General features: G+C 34.6%; 1 pseudogene; it reads left to right on the plus strand.

The window, feature by feature from the left end:
• Window positions 1–10,670: 10,670 nt before the first annotated feature.
• Window positions 10,671–11,752, plus strand: LOC109447086 (tyrosine-protein kinase CSK; annotated as a pseudogene).
• The last annotated feature ends 2,944 nt before the right edge of the window (window positions 11,753–14,696 follow it).

Genomic DNA, 14,696 nt, shown 5'->3' on the forward strand with positions numbered 1-14,696 from the left:
ATTCCTAGACTCCAAGGCTGAATCAAGAAGAAACATAAAATCTGATCAGACCAATTACTACTAATGTAATTGAATCAGTAATCAACAAGTTCCCAACAAACAAAAGCCCTGGATCAGATGGCTTCATAGGTGAATTTTACCAAACATTCAAAAAAGTATTAACACCTATTCTCCCCAAACTATTCCAAAAAATCCAGGAGGAGAAAAGTCTCTCAAGCTCATTTTAGAGATCACCACTACCCTTACCCCAAAACCAGACAAGGACATTACCAAAAAAAGAAAACTATAGGCCAATATTCCTAATGAACATAGATGCAAAAATCCTCAAAAACATATTAGCAAACCCAATTCAACAATACATTGAAAAGATCACACACCACGATCAAGTGGGATTCATTCCTGGTATGCAAGTTTGGTTCAATATTCACAAATCAATTAACATAACACACCATATAAACAAAATGAAAACCAAAAATCTTATGGTCATATCAATAGGTGAAGCAGAAGCATTTGACAAAATCCAGCATCCATTTATGATAAAAACTCTCAGCAAAGTGGGAATAGAAGGAACACATCTCAACATAATAAAGGCCATATATGACAAACCCACAGCTAATGTCACATTCAATGAAGAAAAGCGTTCTCTTTAAGATCAGGAACAAGACAAGGATGCCCACTTTCACCATTTTTATTCAACATTGTACTGGAAATTCTAGCCACAGCAATCAGACAAGAAAGAGAAATAAAAGGCATCCAAATGGGAAAAGAGAAAGTAAAATTGTCAATATATGCAGATGACATAATACCATACATAGAGAGAACCCCAAAGACTCCACCAATGAACTATTAGAACATATAAATGAATTTAGTAGAGTAGCAGCATACAAAATTAATACTCAAAAATTGGTTGTATTTTTATACACCAGTAACAAATTATCAGAAAGAAATTAAGAAACAATTCCATTTACAACTACATCAAAAAAAAAGAAAAAGAAAAGAAAAATACTTAGGAATAAATTTAACCAACGAATTAAAAGACCTGTACTCAGAAAATTGTAAGACATGAAGAGAGAAATAAAAGAAGATACAGATAAATGGAAATATGTACCATGTTCATGGATTGGAAGAATTAATATAGTTAAAATGTCCATAATACCCAATACAATATATAGACTCAACACAATCCCTATCAAAATACCAATGGCATTTTTCACAGAATGAGAACAAATAATCCTAACATTTGTATGGAATCAGAAAAGACCCTGAATAGGCATGACAATCCTGAGAAAGAAGAACAAAGCTGCAGGTATCATGCTACCTAATGCCTGATTATACTACAAGGCTATAGTAATCAAAACAGCATGGCATTGGCATAAAAACAAACACATAGATGACAGGAAAAGAAATAAATCCATGCCTACATGGTCATTTAATCTATGACAAAGGAAGCAAGAATTTACATTGGTGTAAAGACAATCCATTCAATAAATGGTACAAGAAAATTAGACACATACATAAAAAAAATGAAACTGGACCACCTTATACCATATACCAGAATAACTCAAATGAATTAAAAATTTAAATGTAAAACCCAAAACCATAAACTCCTAGAAAAACATATAGGAAGTAAATTGTCATACATTACCCTTAGCAATATTTTTACCGATATATCTCCTTGGGCAAGGGAAACAAAAGGAAAATTAAATAAATGTTCTAAATCAAACTAAAAACTATTTTCCACACAAAGGAAACTACCAACAAAACAAAAACACATCCTACTGAATGGAGGAAGATATTTGCCAATGATACACCTGATAAGGGGTTAGTATCCAAAATTTATTTAAAATCTCATACAACTCAACACCCAAAAAACAAACAACCCAATTAAAAAATGGGCAGAGGACATGAAGAGACATTTCTCCAAATAGGACATACAGATGGCCAATAGATATATGAAAAGATGCTCAAAATCACTAATCATCAGACAAATGGAAGTAAACCCACAATGAGATACCACCTCACTCCTGCCAGAATAGCTAACATGAATAAATCAACAAACCACAAGTGTTGGCAAGGAGAAAAGGGCAAGGAGAAAAGGGAACCCTTGTGTACTGTTGGTGGGATTGTAGATTGGTGTAGCCACTACGGAAAACAGTATGGAAGTTCCTCAAAAAATTAAAAATAGAACTACTTTATGATCCAGCAATTCCACTCCTGGATATTTACCCAAAGAAATCCAAAATATTAATCTGAAAAAATATATGCACCCCTATCTTTATTGCAGCGCTATTTACAATAACCAAGATTTGGAAACAATTGAAATGCCCATCAATAGACGATTGGATAAAGAAATTGTGGTATATTTACACAATGGAGTATGACTCTGCCATACAAAAAGAATGAAATCTTACCATTTGCAACAACATGGATGGACCTAGAGCATATTATGCTAAGTGAAATAAGTCAGACTGGAAAAGACAAATACCATATGATCTCACTTATATGTGGCATCTAAAGAATAGAATAAACGAGCGAACAAAACAGAAATAGACTCAGATACAGAGAAAGAAAACCTGATGATTGCTAGATGGGAAGGGGATAGAGAGATATGTGAGAAAAGTGAAGGGATTAGGAAGTACAAATTGGTAGTCACAAAATAGTCACAGGATGTTAAATACAGTATGGGGAATATAATGAAAAAAAAAGAAAACTTGAAACCAATATTGGAGACAATTTTTTTCTAGGGATATCTGCCATTTCCAGAAGTGGTGATTAACAGACTGAGGAACTACACATTACTTTTGATAACCTTGTGGGGTTAGCTGTGCAAATATTAGAATCCAGGGCCCTGAAGTTGGAGGGCCTAGTAAACCTCCCATGAATTGGATTAGGATTCCAAACAATTATACCCCAGGAGATAGAATTCCAGATTACACTCCAAGAGTAACAGTTAACCAGAAACAAGTAGAATTGCAAGATTAGCTTTGGACTTTAAAAATAAAATAAAATTACTTATACCTCTCAGATTTTAAAATAACTTTTTAGATGAAAACATAATATCCAAAATGAGCAGAAGAAAAGATGAAGTACCAAAAAAGGGGATGGGGACCAATTACACACAATAGAAAAAGATATTAAATATGTACCGTTGTTAAGTTTAAGGGGATTTAAGAAAAGGAAAAATTTTAGCCAAGAACTGAAATCTATAAAATCTATTAAATCTCCTAGATTTTGCACAATTAAAATAACCAACATTTATTAAATGCTTAATATGTTATAAACATTAGTCTAATTTATTTCTAGCAAAACAATTATGAGATAATTAGTAGTATCCCTATTTTACCTACATGGAAACTGAGGCTTAGAAAATTTAAATGACTTGCTTACAACTGCATAGTTATCTAGTGGCAAAGTTAAACTTTCAACCTGAAACTCTGACACCAGAAACCAAAATGTTATTTACTGTAACATAAACTAAGAGCATTACTGGTTTGCAACAATAGCTCTTGAATAAACTAATTTAAAATTTAATTTCATGCTTTTATTCTTAACATGTTGAAAAAGTTTCCAAACTGTATTTTTACATTGGGAGAGTACTGTATACAGTAAGGCATATTCAGGTGCTTAAAAATCTTCAGCATTTATCTTGAACATGAGTTAAAATTATGTGTATTTATGTCATTGTTGTTGTTGGAGTAGAAATGTAGGAATTCTTACTAATCCATAGCAAAACCTTCAAGCTCTTCTTGAATGGAAACATTGATAATGTTTGTTTCCTTATCATTTTGTGCATTGCATTAAAATTGAAATATAGCCAAAAAAATCCTCACTTCATTAAAGTTTTCTGTTAGTTGGTTTCTGGTTTTAAAAAACTGCTGTGATTATGTGTTTATCACTGTCAAAGGACTTTGTGTTTGTAAAGCCATAAGATAATAGTGTTTAGGGCAACATTTTTTTTCTTTACAATACTTAGACATCTAATGGTTTGTAATCTTTATTATTGTTGCTAATTAACATTTTTTTGAGTGTCGGTGTTACATATGACTATAATAAATATTTTCTTGACTTGGAGGAGTATTATTTTCTATTTAATAATATATGTATATATATATATATATATATATATATATATATATATATATATATATATATATATATATACACAACATATATATATATATATATATATATATATATATACACAACATATATATATATTTGGCACGAAGGAAAATATTACCTGTAGATACAAAGGGTGTTGGGCATTAAAATATTAATTTTATCACATTAGCACACATACACAAACATTAAAAAAAAACAAAAAACTATACCACCATCACAAATGCATTTAGTTTTATATCTACTCATTTATCTATAGAAAAAGCCAAGGACTTCTTTATTATTATTATTATTTTTGATTACTTTTTTTTTTATTAGTTTCAGGTGTACAAAACAACATAATGATTAGACATTTAAGCCCAGAGGTTTGTTAGAAAAAAATGGAATAACCAAAGGATTTACTGGGTCACACCTACCTTTAATTCAGCCTCTGACTCTCCAAAACCTCGCATAACATTTAGAACTGTCATACTCTACCAAATGATTAGATCATGCCCAACTAATACAAGGGGGAGGAGTATCAAAAATAATATAATTACAAAGGGAAAAACAGTTTTATAGTTAATAGTGAATTTAAGAAACATGGTGTTCTACAATTAAATTAAAACACCAGAGGCCTACAACATTTCCACTAATCATTATATTATTGTACTTTGCTTTTGAACTAATATATATATGCTAACCACAAAAAGAAGCACATCAATTTTTTTCTGTATTCAAATTTACCTGGGTATCAAATGATCAAATGATGTAATAAAAATGCATAAAATTGTTCACAAAAATATAAGTTAAATATAACACTCTTACTTTGCCTTCAGAAAACAACTTGCACACTTTAAAGGTCTAAAATAACATTTTTATCTATCCAGAACTACTAATTAACTATAGGTGTCATTAAAATTTTCTGCCACCTTGTTCTTTAATTATTATTTAACAGCCAAATACCAGATCCAAGATACCACAAATCTATGATTCTTTTCTCAGTTCCTTCAAATTGGGACAGTTCCTCTAAAGCTCATTTCTTGTCAGCTCATGGCTTACACTATTATTAACTATTTTTATGATGTTATTTTATTGCCATGGTTAACTACTGTTAATTTACAACATAATTGGGGTCTGACAAGCTCTGTGCTAAGCTTTCTACTTATATTTCTTCATTCATTCTTAATATTCTTATCCTAAAGTTGTTGATGAAGCAACTGAAAATCAAAGAGGACAAGTAATTTGCCCAAAGACATGGAGCCAAAAAAGCAGAGGTGAAATTCAAATTCAGATACATTTGACTTCAAAACACAGATTTTTAGTCACTACACTTCCACTTCAGATTTTGTACTTTTGCATTTTATTAAACATTAATCCATGGAGCAATGGAAGAAAGATTAGACTAAAACAAACAAACAAACACGTATGTTGCTAATGATACAAGCTATTCTTTCTAATACATAAGCAGGAATGCTTACTTAAAATTCTCTAAGACTCAAATTGTCTGAGCTACTTAGACAAATCCAGTGAACAGTAATACAGAAGACCTTTGTTCTCTGAAAATTTTATTCATACATTAATACTGACAAAGTATGTCTATCAAAATAAATTCTATCTCAACTTTACTGAGTCATATTAGGTAAGTAACAGCCAACAGAGATAAAAAAAAAAAAGGAAAGGAAAAACAAAATTTAAAAATTAACAAAACTTTCAGTTTTTGGCAGAGCCTGATTTTTACTGTTTTTTTTTTTTTCTGGTGGAAAACTGGACATTTCATTGCACTATGGCCCCAAAGAGTTTATAAAGGGAAATGTGTGTAATATTAACTGAAACATTTCAACTAATGGATTGAAGACGAAGGGGATTTTGTGTGGAGAGAGGAATAAATCCTTCAGTCATAAAGTTATGTGATGCCAATTAAAATGCACTCCCAAGTTACAAAGCAGCTGCCAAACTGCAGAGTGTTTTCAGAAAATAATTCTGAAGAGGGTCTAGGTGTCACAAGGGCTTTTGACATTCATCCTCAGAATATTTCACCCATAAATATAACTTTATGCAAAAGCAAAGAGAGTTTGCCAAGCACAGAATTTCATTTAGCACCCTGGTAGTTTACTTAATTAGAATACACCCAGACTTCCTTAATACTCGTTTGTAAGCCTAAATAAACTTCATCACCACAAACTGACTTTTAAATTATGTGGTTCTTAAGAGCCTGTGGGCATGTAATAGAACATACTGTAAATATAGTCATTAACACACACACACATACACACACACACACACACACACACACTCGGAGAATCTAGCAATAGATAGTAAACCTATTCATGTTACTCTCCAATTATATGAACTTTGGAAAGACAAATATTAACCTCTACTAGACTCAATTTCTTATCTGCAGAAAAAGAAGAAAATACTTGCTGCTTTTTAGTTACTATATTGTTTTCAAGACTAAATAAGATAATGTTTGCAAAGTGCACAGTACAGTGCTCATGTGGTAAATGTGAGCAAACAATATTTAAGATAGTATTAGTGAAAAGAATGATAAATGGAAGTCAAAAGTCCTAAATTATAGTCTTTTTACTGTCATTAACTAGATGTGTGACCTTAGGAAAGTCTCATTACAATAGTTGTCCTCAGTTCCCCTATATGTAGCACCAGAATACATTCAAGATAAAAGAGTCTCAATTTTATTACAGTCTAGCTATGATAAGATCTATTAAGAATTCTCAGCAACTAATATAACTAATGGTGTTATATAAGCCTTTCCATTAGGCTGTCCTTTAAAATTCACATTTGAGAAAGGTTGTACATAGTAAGAACCTTTTATTGATTTACTTGTGAAAATATGTCAAGAATGAGTACAATATCATCTTATAATGAATTACACTCAAGAGGAGACTTACTCGGTTACTCAGTTCTTGTTTTCAGGCAGCATGACTAACAAAAACTGTGAACAGCCATCCCAATGAAAAACATTGAAATCATGGAAAACTGGGGAGGGGTGTAAGAAGGCATTTATTAAATTGTGTCAATGACCAGGAATGATAATCAGGAACTCACAGAGGACAAGCTTAAAATGAAAGCAGGAATTCTGGGCACTTAGTACCAAAGCAAAATTGTGCCATGAAGTTTTTTAATGAGACCTGAAATTTTTGAACTTTTCCTTACCTATATTTTGAACTTTTCCTTACTAGGTAAGGGGCAGGATATAAAGTCTAGGATAGCTTCAGGTAAGAAATCAAGTGAAAAATACATAAATTGCACAGTTTCCAATTTTGTGACGATAAAATATGACTAAATCTCTAAGAAAAAGGAACCAACTAAGAAACAAAGCTTTGCAAAGAGGGGAAAAGAAATCAGTCTTCCTAATAGATAACCAGAAGCTGACAGTCATACAATACATTCATGGATCAAAACATAAAACAAAGAGCATTTTACTTACTATAACTGAATGATAACTAAAAAACTATGCATCTAAAACTGTGGACTGCAACAGTTTTGTTGCACATTTAATGTGTAATTACTCAACTTATATTTTAACCAAGAAAAAAAGGGTTATTAAAAAACAGGATTTGAAAAGTTTTAATAGATGATGTATTACAGAATTGTACTCTTGAAACTTATGTACGTTTATTAACCACTGTCACCCCAATAAATTTTAATTAAAAAACATGGTTTTATTCCTCATGACTGTGCTACAAAAGCACTGAGTCTAAGTTTGGCAGATGTCCAAAGGACTTAAAATTTCCCTGATTCATCCATAAATAGAACAGTTTCTCAGATGAAGGGATATGGTAACTTCAGATCCCACTATACATCTATTTGCAGTTTATCTTGTTTCTTAGGAAAAGGAAATTGTCAAAAAAACATAAATATGACTTAGGAGAACATGAAAACTGAAAACCAAATCCTTGACCAAGCAGTTTTCCCTTTCACTTGGGAGGAGTCGACTGTAGAGATTGCAGATGACGTCATCAGTTATTGAAATTGATGGAGCTGCTAAGATAACATTCTTCACCCCAGTGTAAACACTGATGGATCCTTCGAGAGATGCCTTACATTGCAAGTCTGGTAGTTACTTTATGGGTCTGACAAGTGTGACCTTTAAAATAATGTATTTGCTATAAAAGAGGAAAGAGAAGTCTTTATAACTAAAATATATTGGCTACAAAATTACTTTCCAGCAAGTAGTCTGATTACAATCAAAATAACATACCAAAATGAAACAGTTTACCTGTGATCAATTTAATGTAGTTATAAAATGCTAATTATGAGAGCAAACACATTCAAGTTTTGTGGTACCTATGTCTATAAAACTCGCAGAGAATCTAACATTCAGTGATGTGTAGCACATATGGGTAAGCAGATGGCTGAAGTATTATTTTTAAAAACAGGAATTTTGCTGACAAAATACAGAATAGGAATGGTGTGATTGGACAGCTAAGAGGATGTTATTTATGAGGCAGTAAACTCATGCTCAGTAATTGGATTCTTGTAAATGGCAAATAAAAAGGACTTGGGGCGGGGGATGAGGGTTTGCAGATATAGAAATGGAGGAGAAATTCTTCTTACACTATACCTATTTGTAATTTTCATCCTAGCTCATCACCTTTCACTTTCTTGGCTTTAACAGAGCTATAAGAGAAGGAGGTCTACCTTACCATATCAGGCGTGATTAATGCAAATTATTAACTTTTGCCTTTTTGTTACAATTCTGGGGGGCAAAAACATAAGAAAACAATTCTGTACACAATGTGATATACAAGTATAGGTGATATATTATAGAATTGTACACTTGAAACTTACGTAATTTTACTAACCATTGTCACCCCAATAAATTTAATTAAACAAACCAAAAGCTGGTGTAATAATATTTATATCAGACAAAATAGACTTTAAAACAAAGACTTAAATGGCCACTTAAAATAACTTCGTCAAAAGGTTCAAACTGTCAGTTATAAGATGAGGAAATTCTGTGAATCTAATGTACAGCATGGTTACTATAATTAATAATACTGTATTCTATAAAAAAATTGCGAAGAAAGTACCTCTGAAGCCATCTTAAGCGTTGTCTAAACACACACACACGCACACACACACACAAGGTAATTATGTGAGGTGTGAATGTGTTAATTAGCTCGATTGTGGCAATTATTTCACAATGTATACATATATCAACCCATCACATCGTATATCTTAAATACAGAGGGTGCCCCAAAAATGTATACACATTTTAAGAAAGGAAAAAACTATTAAAATTGTAATACTCAATATATACCAATAACAAAAGATGAATACAAGTCATGTGTATACATTTTTGGGGCACCGCCGGTATACACAATTTTTGCTTGTCAGTGACACCTCAATAAAGCTGAAAAGAAATATATTGCTGATTTGATGCCTCTTCTTTGAATTACTTTAGCACCTTGTTTATATCCTCAATATTCATCATATTCAACTGAGATTCCTGGAACCTGCATGCCTTCTTGAATTTTTCTATCACTTTGCAGAAATCATAGATTATCTCTTGCACATGGTATTTTATTCTTCTAACCAGGAATTAGACTTGGCCAATAATAAATGGTCAGTAAAAATTTAGTGAATACATTCATGAAACCCTATTACTCAATTAATATATTTAAACCATCATATTTAGAATTGCAGAAATTTTGGCAGAGGTGAAAGTTTAACTTCTCTTTAATAATAACCATTTTTTAAGAAAGAGGCTTAATAATTATATAATTAGCTTAAATCTCAAATTACCTGGCTACAGGTGAATTAAATTTGTATTATTGCACAACAGTGAGGTATAAACTACATTTCAAGACCTCTAAATATCAAGTACATGATTCACATGTTAACCTTTCCGAATATGTATAATCAAGTTTTCCTCACATTTTACTTCAAAATATTTGAAGATATTCAATTCAGTTTCATCCCCAGCTTCTGTTTTTGTTATAATGAGAGTTTGACTTAATAGAAAAATATGCAAATTGTGTGTAAGAGGTAATTTTATTTTAGAAACCAACATTTTCTTGTGCTCTCCCCATCCCTCAGAAATCGACCCCATCAGATGTTCTCTTTGCTGTGGGCATCACAGACACATGGGTGTGGTCAGCACAACCCCTGCTTCCTCGTCACCATATGACCAACCCAGGAGAGGAAGTTTCCTTCTGGGTGACAGGCCTTCACAAAGTGAGCTGGGGCCAGGAGAGCCGTTTCAGTCAGGCCTTGGCACAGCACAGGTTATCCATTAAGCACCCCTGAAGTATAATAAATTCAATTATCTCAATAAAATGATAGAAACCCACTGCCACACACTCACACAAACTACAACAACAACAACAACAACAACAAAAGGCAGGAGGAAAAAAGAAAAGAAGGAAAAACAGAAACTACTATGAAACCTCAGCAGCGTCCCAGCACTCAGTTTAAATATAAAAAAGAGATCAACAGAAAACAGTGAAAAGGACAAGAAAACCAACAAGGCCACCTCCGGGGTGGTGTCCCACAGGTAGGGTGCCAGCTTCACGCGTGTGCAGACGGTGAGTGCGTCACGGGACAAGATGGTGCCCTCAGCCAAGAGCTGTGCCAGAACCAGCCGCACGGCTGGCTGGTGGTCGGGGCATTTCTGTGCGCTGCAGACAGGCCTGCTCCTGGTGCCGGAGAGCAGTGACTAACTACCCCAGGAACTATCAGCTGTGTGTGAGCTACGAAGGCCAGGTGGGGCACTACTGCATCCTGTACCAGGCCAGCCAGGTCAGCTTCCACGAGGAGGTGCCCTCTGAGAAACTCATGCTGCTGGTGGAGCACTATGCCTCAGACAGATAGACTCTGTACCAGCCTCATCCAGCTAAAGATCATGGAGGGCACAGTGGCAGCTCAGCGCACAGTGGCAGCTGAACACTGGACCTGAAACTGCTGCAGACAACTGGGAGGAGGAAATCCAGAGATCTGATGCTGGGCATTGACTGAGGGAACAACACCTCTGTTAAGGGCATAAAGCATGACACCACTGAGGCCTTTCTGGGTGAAGCCTGAGTCATGCCACAACTTTGGCACAGCAACCAGGTGAAGCTTTAGGGTGTGATTGTGGAGGAGAATGTGACCAAGGGGAGCCTGGCGGGTTTTCTGCGGTGGCGGGGTTGGTTGGTGCTGCATGGAGACTGTCCCCTCAATTTCTCACTAGATGTCTGCAAGGCCATGGAATACCTAGAGGGCAACGACTTCACATAACCAGACCTGGCTGCCTGCAGCGTGCTGCTGTCCAAGGGCAACATGCTCAATGGCACTGACTCAGGCCTCATCAGGGAGTCCAGCAGCACCAGAACAGGGGCGAGCTGTGCAGCAGGTGGATAGCCCAGGAGGCTCTGAGAAAGGAGGAATTCTTCACCAAGTTGGATGTGTAGTTTCAGAATCCATCTCTGGAAAATCTACTCCTTTCGATGACTTCCCTATCCAACAATATCCTTGAAGGACATTTTCCCTCAGGTGGAGAGGGGCTACAAGGTGAACTCCCCCAACGGCTGCCTGCCTTTCCCCTAAGAGGTCATGAAGAACTGCCGGCAGCTGGACCAGCATGTGGCCCTCTTTCCTGCAGCTCCGTGAGCCCTTCCAGCACCTCAAAACCCATGAGATGGAATCATAATAATCTACTCCATGAGGAAAAATGATGCATAAACATATAACATTAGGATAAACTCTGACATACATCAAGTAGCACACAAAGCACCATTTGTTCACATTATCAGATTAAGCAAATAGCTAAAGATTAGAAATCAGAATTGCTTATATCAGAGACTTTTTTATTTCTATTAGGCAAACTAAGCATGTATGTTAACAACCACCTGTTTTCTGATACATTCTTCTTGACAGTAGAGGCACCAGCCTGCAGAAGGCTAGTAGAATTCTTTTCTGGAGGGCCTGAGAAACAATGCTGAATACAGCACTGGTGTTCACATAAAGGATTTTGGAAACAGAAAACCTGGATTTGAGTCCTATTTCAATCTCTGACTGGATTACAACTTCAGCTAATAGCTGGAATTATCTAAAGTCCGCTTTTCTCACATGCATAAAAGGGAAACAATATTACTTACTTCACAACAATCTTCTTAGCTCTATGTGAGTAAACAAGTCATGCTATTAAATGACTGCCTAGCACAAAGTGACTTCTCCATAACTGTAATTATGAAATCAGGGATAGAATTGTGTTTTACAAAGCTGCTCTAGATGGCAAAGGCTAAAGACAAAGAGAGAATTCTAAAAGCAACACAAGAAAAGCTCTTAGTTGCCTGCAAGGGAGCTCCCATAAGACTGTCAGCTGTTTCTCAACAGAAACTTTGCAGGCCAGAAGTGATTGGCACAAAATATTCAAAGTGATGAAAAGCAAGGACCTACAACCAAGATTATTCCACCCAGAAAGGCTATCATTTAAAATTAAAGGACAGATAAGAGCTTTCCAAACAAGAAGAAGCTAAAGGAGTTCATCACCGCCAAATCAGTATTATAAGGCATGTTAGAGGGACTTCTTTCAGATGGGGGAAAAAAAGATAAAATATGAATGATAAAATGGCAATAGCCACCTATCTATCAAAAATTACTTTAAAAGTCAATGTATAAAATGTTCCAATAGCAAAAAAAAAAAAAATAAAAAAATAAGGTGGCTAAATGGATAAGATAACAAAACACTTACATATGCTGCCTATAAGATACTCAATTCAGACTGAAAGACACACACAGACTTAAAGGGATGGAAAAAGTTATTTCATGAAAATGAAAACAAACAAACAAACCAAACTGGGGTAGCAATACTTATATCAGACAAAATAGACTTTAAAACAAAAGCTATAATGAGAGACAAAGAAGGACTCCGTAATCCCACTTCCTGGTATTTATCTGAAGAAACCCAAAATGCTTCTTCGTGGGGACATGTGCTTCCATTTGTTCACTGCAGCATTATTTAAAATGGCCAAGATGTAGAGGGAGCCTAGGTGTCCATTGATGGATGAATGGTAAAAAGGAGGTGGTATATATGTACAATGCAATATTCCTTGGCCTTGGAAGGGTATGGGTTTTTGCCATCTGCGGCGGCATGGATGGACCTGGCAGGTTTTGTGCTGAGTGGAGTATGTCAGATAGAGAAAGACATGAAAAATGATTTCACTCATATGTGGAATCTAAAGAGCAACAACAAAACAAATAAACAAAACAGAAACAAACTGATAGATAGAAAAATGTGATTGCTGCCAGATGGGAGGGGAGTTGGGTGACAGGGTGAAAAAAGTGAATTTGTATTAAAAAATACAAATTGGTAGTTACAGAATAATCATGGGGATGTAAAATAATGCATAGGGAATATAGTCAATAATATAATAAATGTGTATAGTGACAGGTGAGTAATAAACTGTACAGGAGGATCACTTCTTAAATTATATAAATGTCTAACCACTATGCTGTACACCTGAAATTCATATAATGTTGAATGTCAACTCTAATTATTATTATTATTTTTTTTTAATGGGGAGATGACGGGTAAAGGGTGGTCTAAATTTTCAGGTATAAAACAAGTAAGTCATGGGGATGTAACATAACAGCATATATAGCCAATAATACTGTGATAGCATGGTATGGTGTCAGATGGTTGCTCAACTCATCATGGTGACCACTTCTTTAGGTATATAAATGTTGAACAAATATGGTGTATACCTGAAACTGATGTAATGTTGTATGTTAGCTATATATATTTTTTTAATAAAAATCTTTAAAACAAAGAAAAAGTAAAACAAAACAAAGCTGATCTAGGAAACCAACATTTGGAAACCTATGTAGGATACTACACCACGCATATAACAGATAAATTAAAATGTGCATTATTATTGAAGATAAATGATTAAGAACATCGATTCTCACATGTGTATATGCATGTATGCAGATGTAATCTACATTATATTACAGCACATTAGATTTTTCTATCAAGATAAATATTTTCAGGGTGATAGCAGCAGGCCCCAACTGGAAACAACCAAGGTGGACCAAAGCAACTGCTCAAATGAGGTTCAACCCTGTGGGGGCAACAGACAGCAACATGTTTCCACAGAACTCTCTCAAATGCTGGTACTTACTGGAACATTAGTTGAAGAAATTTCAATCTTGAAGTCTAACGCAAATGAATTAAATAAGGAATACACAAAAGAAAACTAAAAGCAGTAATTTTTAACCCCCTTTCTCTTTTAGACAACCCATTTTTACATGTGTCTTTAAGCTTCATTTGTCATTTTTATGAAGATTATGCAGACATCTGTGTTTTTAGTTATGAGTTCTGAAATTGCATTTCAATTTTCCAATTATATCTTTCTACTTTGCTTTTTGCTGACACCTCCAAGTCACCATCTTTCCACAGAATGCTTTTTGTCTAACGTTGTTCCCTTTGCTGGGAGCCACATCACAGTTTTCCCAATCCTACATGGAGGAAATATCAGACTTCAGTGAGAAATATACAGGAATGAAGGAAGAGGTGAAAGCGAGAGAAGTTAATGATTTGGGTAATGTGCATTTTGTTGTTAATATATATTAAATACGGGTATAGTTGTACA

This window comes from Rhinolophus sinicus, linkage group LG03 (genome assembly GCF_036562045.2).
Source record: "Rhinolophus sinicus isolate RSC01 linkage group LG03, ASM3656204v1, whole genome shotgun sequence".
Lineage (NCBI taxonomy): Eukaryota > Metazoa > Chordata > Mammalia > Chiroptera > Rhinolophidae > Rhinolophus > Rhinolophus sinicus.